The sequence below is a fragment of the Hylobates moloch genome, unplaced genomic scaffold (assembly GCF_009828535.3).
Source record: "Hylobates moloch isolate HMO894 unplaced genomic scaffold, HMol_V3 SCAFFOLD_17, whole genome shotgun sequence".
NCBI classification, from domain to species: domain Eukaryota; kingdom Metazoa; phylum Chordata; class Mammalia; order Primates; family Hylobatidae; genus Hylobates; species Hylobates moloch.
Genome location: NW_026652292.1, coordinates 35,773,632 through 35,796,209, shown reverse-complemented (window position 1 = coordinate 35,796,209; position 22,578 = coordinate 35,773,632).

The following is a 22,578-nucleotide window of genomic DNA, read 5'->3' as shown; positions in this document are numbered from 1 at the left end:
ATGTTTAAAAAATGGTTTATGGGCCGGGTGCAGTGGCTCACGCCTGTAATCTTAACACTTTGGGAGGCCAAGGCGGTTGGATTGTCTGAGGTCAGGAGTTTGAGACCAGCCTGACCAAGATGGTGAAAATTAGACAGGCCTGGTGGCGGGCACTGGCAATCCCAGCTACTTGGGAGGCAGAAGTTGCAGTGAGCGGAGATCGCGCCATTGCACTTCAGCCTGGGCCACAGAGTGAGACTTCATCTCAAAATAAATAAATAAATAAATAAATAATGGTTTGTGTATTACTTCTCCATTTTTCTTCATTTTTAGGACAATTTTTGTAGTTACTCATGGCTGTCCATAAATTAACAAAGTCCAAGAGTAGTGAAAGCAGGGAGTTTATTTAATTAAAATCAGGATATCAATTAAATTCTATTTTTGGCTGAACCTTCTGCTCATTGATCTGTTCCATTTAGTACTGCAAAAAGTCACAGAGAGAAATGCTGCTTATTTGGAGATATATACTATTAATGTGCTCACAAATTGCCAAAAACAAATATTTTTAGCACAATTAAGACTAATATTACTGTAACCTGTCTTCCCTGATTTTCACTCATGGTTCAGTGGTAGGGTTTTTTTTTTTTCTCCTTTGGACTGAATGTTACACTATTTTTCTAAGAAATATTTTGTAAATATTGTCCCTCACTTGATTGTATCAGTCAGAGTTGGTTTGGAACTGGGTTTTGCAAAATCAGGGGTTTTACCCAACAATGGTTAATTTGGGCTTGGGTTTTGGCGTCGTGGCCTATAACAATGTGGAGGGTTTCCACTTTCCAAGTTTTCTTAACTGACTGGTGACGCATCCTGAAACAAGAATCCCTGTTTTTCTTTTCAGTAATTTTTCCCCTTCTGACAGGGTGGCCTGTGAAACTGAGTTAAATCATGTTATTTCAGTGCCACCGAACAATGAGTCAAACTAACCTTTTGCCTTTACCACTTACTTTGTCATAAACGTGGGTAGGAGTATGTGGGTAAGGAGCTTTATCACTCCGCAGCCTATCTTACTAACTGGGAAAAGAAACCATGAGTTGCCTACACTGCTCTTGTTCTCTTTCCACAGCTCTGTTCCCAACTTTCTCTCCAAGCCAAGAAACTTTGATATCTTTCAGTTCTTACAGTTCTTGCTCCTCACACCCTATATAAGTCCAATTCAGAATTCCAATTCTGTTCTATTTCTTCACAGACATGTTATAGCTATATTTTTATGTACTATAGTTAATTGACTCAAGACTCTCTTGATGGTAAGACACATCATTATTTTCCTACCACCAAGAAAGCTGCCATTTAAAAATCTATGCATGCCATCAAATGTGTGACACATTCTTATTTAAGATATTAAAACAGAAAAAAAGTTATCTTAGAATTGATGAACTATGTGATTTGAGGCAAAAAAGAAAAGATAATACTTTAAATATTTTTACAAAGGCATTCGTAGAACCACTGACTTTCCCCCATTCTGATCTGCTGGTTATCTATAGCCCTGCCTACCTCTTCCTTCCCTTAATTTTTTCATTCCAAAAAAATATGTGATGCCTCCTACGTGCAGGCCCTGTGGTACCTGCCAGGGACAAACAGTAAATAAGAGAAAGACTTTATGCTGGGGAAGCTCCCATTTTGGGAGTAGATACAAAAATGGACTAGAGAATGACAGTAGAGTGACTGTCACTATATTAGTCACAAGTACAGAATTGCGTGGGAGCACAGTGAAAAATGACCTAACTCAGCCTTCTGGGGGTTATGAAGAGCTGTCAAGAAAGGCAATGTTTCAGCCAAGATCTCAAAGATGAACAAGTAGTGTTAGCCCTTCACAGGGACAAGGCAGGTGAGGAAAGGAGGGAAGGTATCCCAGGTTAAGGAAAAAGGAGGCAGCAAGAGAAACGTCTGGGCTGTTTTCTGACAAACACACAAGGTTCCCCAAGATTGCAGGACAGAAAGATTGATGACCCAGAGAACGGCTTAAGCATAAAATGAAAAGATCAGTTTAGCCCTTTATTTAAAATTTTTAAATTTTGCTTTGTAAGAATAAAATTAATCATGTATAATAAAAAAATCATCAAGTAAGAAAAGGCTTATCATGGGAAACCTTAATTTCTGGCTCCCGCCCCCTCATCTTCCATCTCTGAATGATAAGAAATCATCTTTAGTTCTTTCAGTTTTTTTTTTCTTGTAGTTACCTCCACACTAATTTTTAAGCTATGTTGCTGGTTCTGCTTGACATGATAAAACCCTTTAGCTTTTTCTCTGAACAGTTTAAGATCAGCAGTTCAAAGATGTACAAGTAAAGTTTGCAGTAATTAGGGCAATAAAAAAGCCAAAAGTAACACAAATACATTTTCAAAAGTAAAATAAAAGATCACAAACAACTTGAGAGTTTCGCAAAATATTTTCCAACTGATTCTTGTTTATTATTGTAACTTAAGAGAATTGAGGCGTGCTGCTAGTTTTTAATTTACAACTTCAGATATTATCCAGTGATTTTTAAATTTTTTCTTCCTATAAAATTTAACTCTTTTTTTTTTGAGACAGTCTTGCTGTTGCCCAGGCTGGAGTGCAGTGGTGCGATCTGCAGGCTCACTGCAGGCTCCACCCCCCGGGGTTCACGCCATTCTCCTGCCTTAGCCTCCCCAGTAGCTGGGACTACAGGCACCCGCCACCTCGTCTGGCTAGTTTTTTGTATTTTTAGTAGAGACGGGGTTTCACCATGTTAGCCAGGATGGTCTCGATCTCCTGACCTCGTGATCCACCTGCCTCGGCTTCCCAAAGTGCTGGGATTACAGGTGTGAGCCACCGCGCCCGGCCAAAATTTAACTCTTATACATAACAGCATCTGCACCTCTCCACATAATCTTCTTAATATTATTAAAGCACTATTGTTGGCTACATAAATAGTGTTTTTTAAAGTGTGCATAAGTACTCCAGCAGATAAGACATCTTATTTTCTTCTGCTCCCCTGGGCAGTTGCCACAACAGAAATACTTTGCCATACTTCTCGCTTTATTCATTCCCTGGATGCCTCCATCAGAAACACCTTCATCCGTGTTCTAGAGGATGTATATGGCAGTTGATCTCCAGATCCGACCCCGGGATGTCATCCTAGGAATTCTCTTTGTCAGAGAGCTTTTTATTCACATAATAACAGTTTAGTGGTGTATTAAGGGAGAGAAAGGATAAACGTGAGTTTAATGCCTTCTTTAACTGAATACTATATATATATATATATATGTGTATATAATTTTTTTTTGAGACAAAGTCTAGCTCTATCACCCAGGCTGGAGTAAGTACAGTGGCACAATCTCGGCTTACTGCAACCTCCTCCTTCTAGGCTCAAGTGAGCCTCCTATCTCTCAGCCTCCTAAGTAAGTAGCTAAGACTACAGGCCCACACCACCACACCTGGCTAATTTTTGTAATTTTTATAGAGACGGGGTTTTGCCGTGTTGCCCAGGCTGGTCTCAAACTCGTGAGCTCAAGTGATCCACCCACCTTGGCCTCCCAAAGTGCTGGGATTACAGATGTGAGCCATCACTCCTGGCCTTTGTATACTATATTTTCAATTTCGATTTGCAATGTTTTAGTTCAAATAATTTATTTGTCTCACGTATGAAATATATATCTATATTCTGAGCCATGCATTAATAAACATTAGAGACATAAAGACATGTACGAGAGACATTAAAGACAGAACATTTGAAGGTAGAGCTGTCCTGTAAAATAGAAGTGTATGACCATATTTCCTAGCTAACTCTTATGCTCTGCTTTCTTGTATTTTTATAATATTTGTGGCCTTGATCAAAGTTTCTAAAGCCATAAGCTAAAATAGAATAGTAATATGTCAGAAAAACTTCACCCTTGATCTCAACTTTCTCACTTGGTCTCCCTGAAGTACTTTCACCAATACTTCAATGGATTTATTTATAAAATTTCAGACTTAGACAAATGTTTAATCTAGATAAAGGTCAACCTTTCCCCTCTTAGCTCAGGAGAACATATTTTTTACTTTTTTTTAATTTAGCACAGCATAACTAAACCGACAACTACAGTTTTAAAAATCCTAACTTTGCGGTAGGCTCAGTAAATTAAACCGGTACTCAGTATTTTTTTGCCCAGTTGTTTGAATTCTTCCTTTTTCCTTGTAATCTTCTAGCAAATGCACTGTGTATGGGGCAATATCTGGAAAGATTGTCAAATACCACAGAAAAAAAATAACGTATGTGTCCTCTTCAAGGAGGGAGCAGGTTTCATTTAAAATGTCTTGATATACTGGCCAAGTGCAGTGGCTCATGCCTGTAATCCCAGCACTTTGGGAGGCCAAGGCAGGTGGAATCACTTGAAATCAGGAGTTTGAGACCACCCTGGCCAACATGGTGAAACCCCATCTCTAATAAAAATACAAAAAATTAGTTGGGCACGGTGGTGCACACCTGTAATCCCAACTACTCGGGAGGCCAAGGCAGGCTGAAGCAGGAACCTGGGTGGCAGAGGTTGTAGTGGGCCGACACCGCGCCACTGCACTCCAGCCTGGGAGATGGAGTGAGACTCTGTCTCAGAAAAAAAAAAAAAAAGTCTTGATATACTTTTGGAGTAGATAAGAACATGAGGGCATGTAAAGACCAGAGGTGAGAGTGATAAAATGTCAGCCAATCACTACAAACATTTGGCAATGGTAGAGAGCGAAGGGAGCAAACAAAAGAGATTTCTAAATCACTTTTCATATGAAAAGAATGGGAATTGAAGGATGGAAGAAGTGTATGGTTGGGCAAGGAAGCAAAGAATAAGAATTATAGGAATGTCTAATATTAATACATATGGCAATGCATCACTTAACAATAAGAATACACCCTGGGCATTATTAGATGATTTTGTCATTGTGCAAACAGCATAGTGTTCTTACACAAACTCGGGTGACATAGCCTATGACATACCTGGGCTATACCGCATAACCTGTTGCTCCTAGGCTACAAACCTATTCAGCATGTTACCATATTGAATGCTGTAAGCAGTTGTAACACAGTGGTAAGTATTTGTGTATCTAAACATCGCAAAACATAGAAAAGGTAATGCATTGTGCTATGACTTTATATATAACTCTGAGGTCCCTAAGTGATAGGAATTTTTCAGCCACATGATAATCTTATGTGACTACCGCAGTATACGTAGTCTGTCATTTACTGAAATGTCATTATGTGGTGCATGACTGTATGTCAAAATAAATATATTTGTATTTTAATATATCCTAAAATATACATTAAAAATTTAATAACTACGTGTGTGTGTGTGTATATATATACGTATATGTATATGCAAAATAAACCCCATTCATTTTCACACCTTCAGAAAGGACTGCTATAGGCACACAGTCTTGGCTTAGGTGGGTTTCATGTAAGGGCTAGGGACTGATCAAGGAAGGATGTTGAGCTTGATGTGGTGCAAAACAGAGATGGCAGGCAAGGGACAGCAGAGTGAAACATGAACTGAAAAAAATAATCAGCAGAAACAAGAGCTACAAGCCAGCAGTGGCCAGGAAAACTATAAATCATCTCCCCTTGAGAATCTTCAGAGAGACAGGAAGAAACTCAAGGTTCCCACTCTTAAGTTCAGAGTACATCAGCTGACATCTGGTCTCTGAGCCTTGAAAAATGCAAGCAAAACCTGAAGCTGTCTGAAAAAGACGGAATTTTATGCTTTTGATGAGGACCAAACAGAAAAAATATTCAACCTAAGTAAGGACTCAGTAGAATACCCCAGGAAATCCCCTTTGCTGAATGTCTCCTAGGGTAAATTTTCTTGGGGCAGGGAGAAAGTACTGGAAGGGAGGCTGGACCACACAAACCGCAGACTTCTTGAAGATTCAGAGAGGCTATACTTCTAGGAGCTGGGCAGACCTGCACCATTTCAATTTTCCTCAAATAGAACTAAACTGATTTAATGTACGATGCCTCAAAGGTTTCTTAGCAAAGTTCAGCAATATCACATGGTAGTCCCTATTCCTGTTCAAGCCAGTGATGGGGAAATGGAAGTCTTGCAGAAACTCTCCCAGTATTTCCTGTTGGATAACCTCTGTTGGTCTCTAAAAACACCAAAAGCAGAAGTCAACTGAATCCAAAGTGGAAAAGCTTCCAAAAACAGGGCTGACCAGGTTGAACCCTCAGGGCCTGCCTCTTACAAAGACATCTCCTCCTGGTCAAGACCGAGTTTTCTTTACTGTAAAAAAGGGCCAGCATGCTAAATTATTGTTAGAATTCCCGATGCCTTCTCATAAGCAGCTTCTGGGCACTTGCATTGTAATTCAAAATGCAATCTTTATTTTAGGGAAAAATCAGTAAAACGGGGCCACACTAACCTGTCATTTTCCTCTTCTATTTTGAAGCTCTCCATATGGGAGTTAACCTCTCCCAAAAAAGCACTTGGAAAATTCCTAGTTAGGCCACTTGCTTGTTTTGTGAATGATGTTTGTGGTTGGCTATAACATATATAGCATGCTTTCTTCTTATTGCTGCCTTTTTCAGGCATGTTTTTGTTATTTTGGCATTTTTATGGAAGTAATTAAATATTATTTGGTTTTAAGCTGGTGTAGAAACTGTAGAAATGGGGAAAATACTCCCTAGCTGAAATCCAGCATACATATACCCATATAATCATAAACACACATACATATGCAGGCAACATTCCTAAAGTATGTCCAGATAGTTTGGGTTTGATTCAGCTTTTTTCTTTTCTTTCTTCCTTTCTCTCTCTCTCTCTCTTTTTTTTCTTTCTTCCTTCTTTCTAAGAGTGTGGAAGGAAGGAAATGAAAGGCAATATGATTTCCTTTTCATTTTGGGCTTGTTGCTAATAGAAGCAGCATTGTTTGGATGCCCAAGGCCCCTGCTTTCTACTCAGAGTTAAATGTTGCAGAAATGTTTTTTTCAAGCCTTATTCAGAATGACTGAAATATTTTTGTAGGGCGTCACCTTCCAAGCCATCATTAATGTTTTCAGTTTGAACAGCAAGTAGTACTGCTGTAGTAACTTTCATAGGAATATTCTTTCCCCATCCCATCTCACCTCCCCAAAAAACATAAAGCTAAAGTAAATCCTGGTATTAATATTTAGGCTAAAAACTCCTGACACATTGATAGCATTTAGTAAGCTCTAAAAAGTATCCATAAAAAACAGAATGTTTCTTATTCTATTAAATCAGTTTTATGCAAGGTTGTATGATAAAAACTAGCAATTTTAAGAGAAACCCTGTTTTTGGTTACTGGAAAAATTCAACTTCTGTTGACACTCAGAGAGAGGCAAGTATGAAAGAATAAAGTTGGGACTCACGCCAGAATACATTTTTATGAGGAATTCTACAGCTGTTAGAAGAGTAAAAACATCTATTTAATGTTTCATATCTGTTGGTAGACTTAACAAGAGAAAAAATTGATTCTATTTAAACACTTCTTAGAAGTCTTAATTGGAATATCTGGCTTCATTGCTATATAATCCAGTAGTTTGGTCTGCATAATATTTATGTTAAAATTGAAAGTAGATTGTATGTGGATACATATTAAAATACTCTATATATTTTTTATTATATCAATGATTTATTAAGGCATATGCAGAACACTTTCTTATCCATCCATATTTTTTGTTGATAGGAGACAAATCATCTAATATCATTATTATTAAATGAATCATAATCTACTTTCAGTTTTACAATGCCAGTTGCTTGTGGGGAGTACATTTATTTCAATTCTGTAGACATACTATATACTCAATGCAAGAAGCAATATCTTCTCTATGTGATCCTTCATATGTAATTTGGAATTGAGCTAAGAAATAAGCTTTGCTAATAAGCTCTCTAAAAAATAAGATGATGTCTAACTCAGGGCATTGTCAAATTATTTGCATTCTAAAATCATTTTTGATTTATATAAATCAATTGAGAGCAAAAATCTCATTATGTCTAATCCTCCTTTTTATAACAAAAGTATATAATGATAGCTCTTTTAAAAATAGAGGCATTTTTATGACATTTCTGTCATGATTGATTTTATCTCTTCTATCATAATATGCAGGACAGATATTTCTCAAATCAGAAGAGTGCCACACATTTTTCTAATGTGTCATTAAATTAGACATTTGGAATTGGGAATTAGTCATCTGCTACAGAACACAACGTAATGGGTGTGCCAATATTGGACACCAGGTCGACAATACACCAATCTAGGTACCCTCTATTAGACGGTAAAACATCTTTTCTACTAAGGAATATCAAACCTTAGCCTCCCTTGTTATGAATAAATTATCCTGTGGTTTCATTTCCTCATTATCATTTGTGTTCATTAGTTAGCATCTTCTATTAGGTTTTAAGAGGATCCATTCGATTAAATGACAAGTATCTCTATTCACTTCTTTAGTTAACATAATACTTTTATTGTTTTAAAAATACTTGAATTTTTGTTGTGTTCAGATTTACATGTCAGTTCAGCCTGGAGACTATTCAATTAAAATGAATAATATAAATTCTCTAAGAAGATTATTTCAGCCAAAAATGTTTCCCAATTCAAAAGGTAAATGTTTTACTAGATTTGTATCAGATTTTACTTTTTTTGTAAATAGCACTTCCATGACAGCCCTACCTCTATTCTCTTGGACGTTTTTCTGGGTTTGCCTTGATGGCTATATCTCTTTCTGTGAGTTTTGCTCAGAACTGCTACAACCAGTGGGCATTCCTCAGCTAAGAAGAACCAGATGGCCATGAAGAGATGTTAATGTTCCCCTTCACATCTCTTCTGGGCAATCCTTCTTCACAGGGCATAGGACTTACTGCTACTCCGAGACTTAACACTAATCCAAATAACCAAGGACAGTGGTCTTACATAGATGGCAGGTATAAACCAAAAGAACCCTACCTGTTTGTATCAAGAAATTGACTTGTTTGGGAAGCAAAAGCCCAAACAAAGTTGAGAAGTAAGTTGTACCATATATTACATATGGTACCAAAACAACTTTCTGACCCAATTAAAATATTTTAGGCAAAATAGAAATGGAAAGCACTATGCTTTTATAGGATAATGCTTAGAGATACTTCGAGCTTAAAAACAGCATGCATCTAAGGGGAGAAATTAAAATATAGCTAAATTCAAAGCATCTGTGCTAATGGAGACATGATGGATAGTTTAAAACACTATTATCTGTTCCTTCTACCTTCTCCTTTATCGAATATTTAAGAGGTCATGCAGAATAATTGAAAGATCAATTATAAGGGTGGAGTAATAAGAGAAGAATTGGCACCTTCACCAGCAATCAATTTGCACTTGAAGGAGTTCCTGACCTCTCTGAGACCCAATATTATCATCTCGAAAATGAAAACAATGACAATGGTCTCACTTGAAAGATTAATATAAAAATCAAATGAGAATATACATTGTATTAGTCCGTTTTCATGCTACTGATAAAGACATACCTGAGACTGGGCAATTTATGAAAGAAAGAAACTTAATTGGACTCACAGTTCCACGTGGCTGGGGAGGCCTCACAATCATGGTGGAAGGCAAGGAGGAGCATCACATCTTACGTGGATAGTGGCAGGCAAAGAGAGAAAACATGTGCAGTTCTCTCTTTTTAGAACCATCAGATCTCGTGAGACTCATTCACTATCACAGGAACACCGCAGGAAAGACCTGCCCCCATAATTCAATCACCTCCCCACCAGGTTCCTCTTGCAACACGTGGAAATTGTGGGAGTTACAATTCAAGATGAGATTTGGGTGGGGACACAGCCAAACCATATTACATATATATATATATACACACACACATATATACACATATATATGTGTATATATGTGTATATATAGGAATATATACATATATATGGGAATATATGTATATATATAGGAATATATACATATATATGGGAATATATACATATATATATAATTTTTTGAGACAGGGTCTCGCTCTGTCACTCAGTCTGGAGTGCAGTGGCAGGATCACAGCTCACTGCAGCTTTGACTTCCCATATGCAGACGATCCTCCCACTTCAGCCTGAAAATATTTTTAAAAGCTATATTAAACTAAAAAAAAGTGTGCAAATAATGCAAAATCAGCATTATCTTCATCAAAATCCAAGTTGTTTCCAAGTTCTATCCCATTCCTATTTCTGTTCACTGGTGGAGGTGCTACTGACTCTTGAGCAGCAAGAGGATAGAGAAGGGAATCTCCCCAATTCCCAAATATCAGCAGTGCTTTCATAATGTAGTATTGCCCTTTGCAGCCATGTCCTGACTATCAAAAATGCCCCTGAAAGAAAATCTACTTGGAGCTTTGTAGATTGATTTCCTGACTTTATGAATCTAGGAGAAAGGAAAACAGGCTCTGGAACATCTCACCAGACAAGCACATGACAGCAATACAGGCCTCTTTCTAGGGCTCAGAAGCCAAACAGACTTTGTACCTATTTGCTCTCTTCACCCCCGTGGTGTGAAACAGACAAGAAGATGAGGTCATTTAGCAAATCATCTGACTCCAGCTTGAAATCAGTAACCCAGTAAAAAAAGCACTTGAGGAGCATAGGGACATCAAACCTAGGGACATCAAAAGAATGCCTGGCCTGGGCATTCTGATAAGGTCTAATGTTGAGGCGAGGATGGTAAAAGTGACTCAATTGATACTTGACCCCAGAAGGTGCTCCTGCCTGGATCTACCTCTGGGGGTCGGAGGAACCGGGGAAACAAAGCCAACCTCTCTCAATCATGAGGTACTATGATATTGAGTCTGAATTCTGAGTTTCTACATGCTGAAATAATACTGTTTTTTCTATAAAATAGCTTAATGTAGGAAGCGCTCCAAGACAAATCATAGAAATCCTAGAGTGAGGTTATGACTTGTCTGCAGCACCCACAGGTAACCTAACAGTAACTGGCAAAAGAAAAATGTTGAATGAATGAATGAATGAACGGGTGGATGAATGAACTCCATGGGGCACTTAATGGTGGCAGTGAGCGTTATTTTTCTTTGTTATGAAAATTTTCAAATATAAACAAAAATAGAAGTGTATATTGAATCTACATATACCCATCACTCTGCATCAACAATCTTGTTTTGTCTATTCCCTCAATTTTAGAGGTGAGCTAGGTTATTTTTTTAATCTAAGGTATCATATCATTTTACCCGTAAATACGTCACTATACATCTCTGACTCACAAAGATGATGCATTTACACACTTGTTAATAATTTCTTATCTTCTAAAATTGCAATTTTTCTGTCTCAAAAATATTTTTTAAACAATTGATTTGTTCAAATCAGAATCCACAAGACTCACACGCAAAATTGTATTTTTTTTTTTTTTTTTGAGATGGAGTCTTGCTTTGTCACCCAGGCTAGAGTGCAGTGACGTGATCTTGGCCCACTCAACCTCCATCTCTTGAGTTCAAGCAATTATCCTGCCTCAGCCCCTTGAGTAGCTAGGACTACAGGCGCCCGCCACCACATCCGGCTAATTTTTGTATTTTTAGTAGAGACGGGTTTTCACCGTGTTGGCCAGGCTGGTCTCAAACTCCTGACCTCAGGCAATCCCCCCTCCTCAGCCTCCCAAAGTGCTGGGATTGCAGGCGTGAGCCACCGCATCGGGCAAAATTGTGTATTTTTTTAATCTCTTAAATGTTTGTAAATCTATAATTGTCTTTCTCATCCCACTCCATTTTATTAACGTTATTGAATTGCTGGAAAAATCAGGTCATATGCCCCATAAAAAGTACCACATTCTGGATTTGGCTGACATGGTTCGTGGTGTCATTTAACCAAACCCTCTACCTGTGTAATTCCTCGATACTGGTAACCATATCTAGAGGTTTGATCAGATTCAATTTACTTCAGGTGAATTTTGGTGTTGGCTATGTATTTCCTATTGCATCTCACAGGACTAATCTTTTTAAACATACCAAATGGCAGGAGTTAATTTGACCTGACTATATGCCAAGTATAAAGTGTAGCAAGTCTCTATTTTGGACCCACTAGAAATCAGATCCTCAAATTAAACAATATTCTCTCTCTCTCTTGTTTGGTTTGTTTTAATGGATCTGTGTTGGTGCAATAATAAACTATAGGCAGCAACTATTTGCATGCAAATATTTTCTCAAACTGGGGACAAGAACAACAGTATAAGTTGGGCAAGTGTAGCTGGCATTCTCCTTATTAGAGGAGGACTGCCACTCATGTGTGTATAAACATTTCCAACTTGGAAGAGTAAGTGAGAAGGGAAAATTAAACCGTGATGTTTGGGGACTATAATGGTTTGCTGACAGTCACAGTCAGTGAAATACACTGCATAAGAGAATCTTAAGAATCAGTTAGCTCTGTCAGTTTGTGGTAAGTGCTATGGAGAAAATGTAAATTGAAGAAGAGGGATAAGGTACTAGGGCAGCAATTTTAAATATAATAATTGCATTAGGTTTCTGGGGCTGCCCTAGCAAATTACTGAAAAGGAAATGATTTAAAAGAAATTGATTTTTTTTGCACAGTTCTGGAGAATAGAAGTTCAAAATCAAGATGCCATCAAGGCCATGCCACCTCCAAAGGGTGTGGGGAAGAATCTATTCCACGCTTCTCTCCTAGCTTCTGGTGGTTTCCAGCAAACCTTGGTGTTCCTTGGGTTACAACTACATCACTCTAACTTCTGCCTCCAGCTTCACATTGCCTTCTGCCTTGTGTATATCAAAATTTCCCTTTTCTTAAAAGGACACTAGTGACTGGATTTAGGGTCTACCCTTATTCAGTATGGCTTCACCTTAACTTGAGTACCACTGCAGAGACCCTATTTCCAAATAAAGTTACATTCACAAGTTCCAGGCAGAATTTTTGGAGGACGCTATTCAACCCAGTACAATGGTCAAAAACACTCTCCATGACAAAGTGGCATTTGAGCAAATATCTAAAGCAGTTAAGGGATGGGACCTGAGCAATCATTAATCGGGAGGAGGACAGTCCAGGCAAAGAATAGCAAGTGTGAAGGTGTGAGATATGAATGAGCCCGACATGGTTAGAGAACAGAAGAAGATCAGTTGGCTGGAGTGAAGGAAGTGAGGGGAAGATCTGTGTCAGCAGCTGTTAACAAATTAAGGCAGGGGATAGGAGGAGCAAATCAACAGAGCCTTGGGAGCCATATGTAAGGACGCTGGCTTTGCCTCTGATGGAGATGGGAGTTACTGAAGGGTTCTCAATAAAAGTGTAATATTACTGGATGTATTTCATGAAGATCACTGGCTGCTATGCTGACAATAGACTATGGGAAGGGTAACAGCAAAAGCAGTTAGAGGTTATTTCATTAACCCACGCGAGAGGCAATGATGGCTTGGGCCAAGGTAGTAGCAGTGGAGATAGTGAGACACTATCAGAAAATAAAAATAATACATAAAAATATCTCAAGTTTTTTTTCCATCAATACTTATCTGCTATATATCAAAGTGTTTTGTCATCTGTCAGTATCCATTATCAGACAATAAAAGCAAGTCCCAAAAGTTTAAGAATTCCTTTTATGAGAAAACCTTAAAATGAGAAGAAACTGAATGCTTCCTTTGTTCTTGCAATTCACAATGATATAGTCTACCAATTTTTTTACATTTTTTTATATATATATATATATTTTTTTTTTTTTTTTTTTTGAGACAGAGTCTCGTCTGTCACCAGGTGCGGGAAGCAATCTCAGTCATCAATCCGCCTCCTGGTTCAGCCTTCTCCTGCCTCAGCCTCCTGATAAATACAGGCCCCACCATCTAGTAGAGACGGGGTTTCACCATGTTAGCCAGGATGGTCTCGATCTCCTGACCTCGTGATCCACCTGCCTCATCCTCCCAAAGTGCTGGGATTACAGGTGTGAGCCACCACACCTGGCCCATTTATTATATTATTTAATCCACAAAATAAACCTGAAACACAAGCATCGTTTTTCATTTTTGCAGATGAGAAATTTAAAGTTCAGAGAAGTTAAGTCATTTATCCAAAGCCGTATGACTAGATAATAACAGAGCCAGGATTCTAATTTATGCATGCCTAATTCAATCCTATAGTATTTCCATAAAGCTATAGTGTTAATTATGAAAAACAGTCATTATTCTCTGATCATTGTGGTCCAGATTTTTAAGCATCATGTTCTAGAGAGACTTTATTTAAGATTCTTTGCTTGTAAGTAGTCGATTAGTCAATTTGACTAATTGGCCAGGAAGATAGTGGAGACTCTTTAGTAGTCGAATGTTAGGAGAGAAAGAGGCTAGTACATATCTCATAACCAGTGGTGTGTAAGAGCCAGTGCTGATGCTAATAAGAGCCAATTGTCCTCATCTTTTCTCAACTCCAGTCAGTAACGCCACATGACAGCTTGAAATAAGCCATGGTGGAAGTTTTTAACACAGAGAAATCAACAAATACATTAAGTCAAGGCGTTTTAAATTCATAGATCTAGTTTACTAGCCTACTATGGCCTATAATTCAAACTCAATCACAACAAAATATAAAAGTATGTGTGTGTGTCTATACGTGTGTGGGCCAAGGGTGGAGGGAGAGAGAGAGAGAAGAAAAGGAGGAGGAGGAAGAAGAAAAGAGACAGCATCATCGGCTTGCTAGGTGTGGTTAACGTCTAACATTAGTTTTTAAAACTGCCTCATGTTCAATATAAGTCATCATAATAGAAAATGTCTACTTGTCAGATAAATGTGTTTTACATAAGTCTGTGATTGTATGTTTCCTGGTTTGCCTCAGCAAAACGACTATAGGACTTAATGCATTTTCAGCCACAGTTTGGATAATTCTAGACTGGTTTTCCCTCTCCCCAAACCAACACCTAGCATAGCCTGCCCAGGTGGTGTTTCTTCAGCAAATACGATTTTGGTAACCTCGGTTCTTCAATGGAAGACTGAGCCCCACAGCAATCCAGCAGAAGCCTGTGACATGGGTTTCCAGAGCTTTGGCTTCTCTCTCAGCAGAAGCAAGTGGTGACGTTTCCTTCTCTGGGTTGCCCTGGAGGAATGTCCTTTCACTATGAGAGAGTGAGAAGGAGAACCAGTTTGAATATTAATCAAAATAAGAATGATTTCTTTGCCATGGGGAAAAAAAGTCAGAGTCGCTCCATTTGGATGGTGTTATTATATCTGAAAGCGAGGTAGAAATTGTGCAGAGGTTATTGGTTATTTTGGATTAGCCTCACAACATGTATCTTCCACCACTATTTATTCTAAAAAGCAGCAGCATGTATCCTGAATTAACACACATACACACACACACCATGCACACACACACACGCTTAACACACATGCACATATTGCTACAGAAACTCTCCTGAACCCTTTCTCAGGGAGACATTTCTTCTTTCTGTGTCCCTTCATTGCTGTGCTCAGCCATAATGTATCACTTCCCACTTTCTCTTCCCTCTCTCACTAATCATTGTAGCCTCTGTAAGCCAGAACCAGGCTTAGAGTCTTGTGGTGAAAGTCCAGATACCAGAGACAGCCTCGAAAGGGTATTGAGTCACAATCGAAGTCAGAAAAATGAATCTGATGAGGCCTTTCATGCAGAGGAAAGAAAGAAACAGCAGGAGCTGAGATACAATGCCAAGTGTGGCCGGGCGCAGTGGCTCACACCTGTAATCTCAGCACTCTGGGAGGCCAAGGCGGGTGGATCACAATGTCAGGAGTTCAAGACCAGCTTGGCCAAGATGGTGAAACCCCATCTCTACTAAAAATACAAAAATTAGCTGGGCGTGGTGATGGGTGCCTGTAATCCCAGCTACTTGGGAGGCTGAGACTCTATCTCAAAAAAAAAAAAAAGAAAGCCAGAGAAGGACAAGGAGCCTGGCAGGCTGAAGGCACAGAGCAGTGACAGGAGCAAACAAGAGGAACATGATCAGTGTGCATTCCAAAGTAGGACTGGAGAGTGTGCACCACTTACAGCCTTTTCATTTCTACATTAAATCGTAGCAAGAGTTAGTGTTGCCTAGTGGTTAAAAGCACAAACCCTGGAACCAATTACCTGGGTTTAAAGACTGGCTCTGCCACTTACTAGTTCTGTGACTCTTGAGTCAGTTTCCTCATCTGTAAAATTGAGATGGTAGGTTTTAATGAACTGGATTTTTATGACGTCTAAATAAATTACTACCTGTAAAGTACTTTAGAAGAGTGTCTAAACAGACGTGAAGGTAAGACAATACACACCCATGGACCTAGCATCAAGAAAAAAGATTACCAGCATAATTGGAGTGCCCTTTTCTTTATCTCCCTACTTCCTCTCAGAAGTAACCACCACCTTGAATTTGTGATTTATTGCCACTATTTTTATATACATTTATTTATATGAATATTTGTACCTCTAAGCAATAATTTTATTTTTCATAGTTTAAACCATATATAAAGGGCATCATGCTTTCTGTCTTCTATAACTTGCTCTGCTTATTTAATCCATCTATGTTGATACAAGCAGCTCTGGGCCATAGAGCCACACCATTGTTGTTATTGTTAGAGTATTCCCAAGAGATGCGTGCACCATAAATTATTTGTCTGTTTTCCTGTTGATAGACACTTAAGTTATTTCCACTTTTGGCTATTCTAAACATTCTTACGTATATTTCTTAGCAAATAAGTGGGAGTTACTGCAGGCTGTTTTAGAAGTAAAACGTCTGCGTTTTAAGGTAAGCTTATTTTAAAATTTACTTGATATTTTTTAAATTATTCATTTAAGATGTTTGGAAAAATTAACATTATTTTGCATTGTCATCAGCACTGTGCTATGTGCTAACTACTACTGTCAACCCTTGACACATCTAACTTATTTCATTCTGATAACAACGCTATGAGGGAAGTTCTATTTCCCTTACTTTATAGAATTTCAGCAATATTCCTTAAATAACACAACTGGTAAGCCACAGAGTTAGGATGCATACCTAGAGGCACTATTTCCAGAATCATGCTAAACGCAAAATAGAATATAATAAAAAGCCAAGATATTTTGGCCAAAAAAGCATTATAAGACAGATGAAAAGGTTTCATTGAAGGAGATGAGACTTCAAATAATCCAGTATGACCCCATTTAAATAATTGTATCTGTAGGGACCCTATTTCCAAGGCAGGCAAGTTCTAAGGTTTAGGTAGACATGAATTTTGGAGGGGCATTACTCAACCTAGTGCAGGGATCCCTTTCTACCATATGTGGCCAAGGAGAGGAGTCTAATCCACTTTTCTTATGACAAGCCTTTGAATATTTGAAGAGTTCTGCTAGTCACAGATGTCCCCTCCGTCCCCACCCTGCAACACAAAGGCTCTCTTGCCCTGGCTGTGCATGCCCATTTCAGTCAGGCCACATTGGGAGCCCTCAGCAGTTCTGATTCCCAGAAGGGTCCCCTCACTGTCCAAGTGGTCCTGCTCTGGACACACTTCCATTTGTCAGTGTCTTTCTCATGAAAGGGTATGCATAACAGAAAACGCTTTTCCAGGTGTGGACAGACCACTGCAGGGTACAGTGAACCCGAAGAGTTGTCACTAGCCACTATAATTATGGTTAAGTCAGGCTATGTGACCTGTGCAGCTCTAGATCTTTCAGAAGACTTGGGTAGAAGTTCTAGCTCTGTCTCTCACTCTGTGAACAGAAGCAAATCAACGTTCCTGCACCAACATTTCTTAACCTTTAGAAACAGGATTACTTGCCTAACCTGTTTGTCAATGATGATGTGAGGATAAGTATAAGATTGGTACAAAAGATTAGATAAAATCCTCAGATTAAAAAAATAGAAAGAATGTGGAATGGCCATAAAACCACAATGCAATGGAATTCAACCTTGTTTTATGCTATGGGGTCCTTTGATCGTCCAGGGAGATCTATAGTGCACCTCTCCAGAAAATGCACATAGGAACAGGCACACAAACACTTGTGTGAAGCGTATGCATGTATATGTGCTTCACACCCATTAGGAAGCTAAATCATCCTGGAGTCCAGACACAGCTTCCCTCCATTCTCTAATGAAGACGTGACCTTGAGCATGAGCACTAAACCAGTACAGCAAATGGTATTCCTTCTTCATTCACAAGTGACCATTCCACTTTAAAACTGAGGCTATTCAACCAGTCCAGAAACCTAAGCACATCACATGCGCATGGATGGAGTGGAGCAGAAGTGTTTAGGGACCGAATTGAATGTTTGTGAATAGTTAGACCTGTTTTCTTTGTCTTTTTTTTTTTTTTTTTTTTTTGAGACGGAGTCTCGCTCTGTCACCCCAGGCTGTAGTGCATTGGTACGATCTCCACTCACTGCAACCTCTATCTCCTGGGTTCAAGCAATTCTTCTGCCTCAGCCTCCTGAGTAGCTGGGACTATAGGTGTGCGCCACCACGCCTGGCTAATTTTTCTGTGTGTTTTTTTAGTAGAGACACTGTTTCACCATTTCTCTCAGGAGAAAAGCAGCATCCCTCAAAGTGTGGTCCCCAAGACTACTGCATCAGAATGACCTGGAAGTGCTGATTAAAACACAGATTCCGGGCCGGACGTGGTGGCTCACGCCTGTAATCCCAGCACTTTGAGAGGCTGAGGCGGGCAGATCACGAGGTCAGGAAATCAAGACCATCCTGGCTAACACGGTGAAACCCTGTCTCTACTAAAAATACAAAAAATTAGCTGGGCGTGGTGGCGGGCGCCTGTAGTCCCAGCTACTCCGGAGGCTGAGGCAGGAGAATGGCGTGAACCCGGGTGGCGGAGCTTGAGTGAGCCGAGATCGCGCCACTGCACTCCAGCCTGGCGACACAGCGAGACTCCGTCTCAAAAAAAAAAAAAAAAACAAAACAAAAAAACAAAACAAAAAAAAACAGATTCCCTGGTACCCCCACCACAGACCTTTCCAGAGAAGTCTCTAAGGCTGAGCCCAGGAATTTACCCTAGTAGCCAGCTTCCGGGATGACTGTCGTAAATACTACGATTTGAGAACTGTGGCTCTGGAGGCTGAATTAAGCAATGAGCATACTGATGAATACTCACTTTTGAAAAGCCTAAAGGTAGAACTCCGTGAAAACTAGTTGTAGGATTTCCTTTCTTTCTTCCCTTATCTTAAAATGATGTAATCTTTTTGAAAATCAAAACACAAACCTGCGAGTGTATCATTTCACTTCAATGCATAAATGTGACCTATATCTGCATAAAGACTATTTTCAGTTTTTTCCTTTTTGCATGGATCCCACCACTTTTCTCTGCCTTTGTCTCCACCAGGCCCCTAGTAATCTGTACTGCAACCTCCTTGATAATCCTTCACATACACACACACAAACATATATACCCAAATATATATAAATAAGTGTTGCTTTTTATGTTACTAAAATAGAAACATCTTTTCCATGCTTTTCTGTACCTGGCTTTTCTCACTCAAAAAAAGCCTAATGGAATATTCCCATGTCACAGAATTTGACTCTAATTTATTCTTTTGAATGGTTACATATGACTTCACAGTATGGATGAGTCATAATATACTCAGTCATTCTCTATTGACAGGCATATTTTGTCCTAGCTTCCTGCTGCTATAAATGATACAATTAACAACCTTGGGGCAGGGTGTGGTGGCTCATGCCTGTAATCCCAGAAATTTGGGAGGCTGAGGCGGGTGGATCACGAGACCAGCCTCGCCAAGATGGTGAAACCCCATCTCTACTAAAAATACAAAAATTAACTGGGCATGGTGGTGGGCACCTGTAATCCCAGCACTCGGGAGGCTGAGGCAGAGAATTCCTTGAACCCGGGAGGCGGAGGTTGCACTGAGCCGAGATCTTGCCACTGCACTCTAGCCTGGGCCACAGAGCAAGACTCCACCTCAGAAAAAGAAAAAAAAAAAATCCTTGCATATTATACATGTGCTTTATTTCTGGTGGATAGATTCTTACTCCGAGGATAGAGAAGTGTATGTGTTTGCTACAATAGCAATTAATATTAGTAATTCCTGCAGGGTTTTATGTATTTTCATTTTTGATAACTCCTGCTAGGTTTCTTTCCAAGTAAGACAGTATTTATTTGAACGGTAATTTTTATAAGAGTATTTACTTGCCCTTCACAATTTCTCATTATAAAAATTTATATTGATAAGTGAAGTGTAATTAGTTATATACATTTATATTATTGAATTTTAAATGTTCTTCATTTTACAAGTGCCACTTTTTCCAAGTACCCTCGCGGTCTACCACCTGAGTTTCATTAAAATTGCACAAAACAGAAAAATGCATATTAGTTCTGAGATGCTATAGGGGTATAAGCAAGAAAACAAAACACAAACAGGCTGCCTTCTATGAAACTATCCTCCAAATATTTTAGATCAGATAGATGGACAGGTAGATGGATAGACAGAGATATGAAAAAAAACCTCCAGTATTTGTTTTGACTTGCCAGCCACCAAATCTGGTAGGGTCAGTTTGTCTGTAATGTTAAATATGCAGGACTGGTCAAGGTCAAAGAACATTTTCTGGGAACAATAGCCATTCTCTTCATTGTTTTTTTAATGACATGGAGAAGGAAAAAAAAAAAAGAGAGAGAGAGAGAGATGTGACCTTGCTAGGTCCACTTCAACAAATCCTTGTTTGATTTTAACATCTCTAAGTATCCAGCAAGCCATCAAAGGCACACAGGCAGTTTACCTTACAGCCAGTTCCAAAGTGCCATTTACAATTCATGAGAAATGACAGGCTTCAAAAGGGGCAGTTTAAGGAAGACAAGAGCAGTAGAGAGGGGGATAGAAGAAGCGATGGAGAAGGAGGAGAGAAAGGATTAGGTCTGTGAGCTAATAGGGGAAAACAGCTTAATTATGGAAGAAAAGACACATGCATAGGGTAGGTCGAACAGGCAGAGTTGCTGTGGAAGCACATTCCAGGAAAATCTTAAGAGATTACTTTAATAATAAACCATGCATTCTTCAGCAAGCCATCACGGGATTAACTACCCCTTTCCTAGGCTGGGAGCACAGTCATTTGTTTTATTTTATTTTTTTCCTTCTCTCTCACAGGCAGGTTTTCTGCAAGGGACAATTGCCATTCAAAGACTATTGTTTTTCAAACATTGCACTGACTTTGCCTCACCTTAATTTTCTAAACGTAAATTTCAGTGGTGATAAAAAAAAGACCATTATTTAGGCAGGGTGAACATCTGGGTGGGCTTTGGTGTGATTATCCAGAGGGAAAGATGTTCATTTTAGACTTGTTGAAAAGTGAACAACTTAGACGTGACGGAGACAATGTTTCACTAGGGAGAAAAAGAGTTAAATTTATTTTCTTTTTTTTTCTTAATGTGAGCAGGACATTGAATTACTGCCAGAAGCAATATCAGTGCCCTAGAGATATAAAAATACAGTTCAAAAAAGAATTCTCCACTGTCGACTCTTCAGATTTCTGTGCAAAATAAGAGGTGTCTATTTTAAGTTGTAAGTGTGAGCCCACTGCTCTTAAATGAACTGTTTTCATCAAAGTCTTCTCTTGAAACTACAACTCATAGCATGAAATCATTTTCTTCCTCTGGCTTCTTAGACAAATCCCTTCCATTTGGTGGGGTAGAGCAAACATAAGTTAGTATTTCTTGGTAAGAGTCTTTCAATAAAAAAAAAAAAATAGAGTTGAGTGGGCACGTCTTAGTCTAGAAAATATTACGTATTGAGGTTAAAAGAGACACCCATGTCTTTCTAATTATCAAACTCCCTATTTGCCTGAAGTCGGCAGCCCTTTTTCCAGCTACCTAGCCAATAGAAGTGAAACTGGACTTCTAGATTTTAGAAACAAAGCCTTGTGTTCTGCATTGTACTAGAATTACATTTCTCTGCATAAATGTTATAAATAGGATACTATCCTAGGACTAAAATTTGTATACTTCCTGTCATTCACACAAAGTCATTTTTTTAAATAGCAAATTACCTCTGAGGAATATTGAAAACTGCAAGTATGGCCCTCCCTGCCTCCACACCCCTAAGAGTGTCAGGGGATGAGAAATACTAGAGGCTAGGGAGGTAGAATTCTGGGCCAGCTGTGCTGCTCTGCACCCCTCAGTCTCCCCGAACACCGGTTGTTTCAAGCCTGACCTACTTGAGAGCAGACATTGCCACTCACATTGAGCTACCCCAAATTACACAGTGGCTTTGCAGTCGAGGCTAGGCACGGACCACAAAATATATCCTTGGTGTCCCACGAGCCCTATTTGAACCCTCAGTTTCCAGAGGTAAAATGCAAATCCACTGTGCTGCTTACTCGATAAAATCAATAACACCCTCCCATCCGAGATACAATTTAGCATTTTCACATTTACTACGTGCTGCCTCTGACTTTAAACAATTAATTTTTTTTCTTAAAAAAAAGGGAAAAGAGACACATCTTTCACAAGAGTAATTTCAGAATTCTCCAAAAAGCAACAGGGCTTCTGTGGATGTTTTACAATAGTTCTTGATTTTAAAATATGGAGAAAATGCATTCTCAGCTTGTTAACACTCATTAAGATTTGCTGCGGAGTACCTTCTACCGCCCAGCACTCTACGTTAACAGTGCTATGGAAATTCATGCAGATAAATTCATGTTATG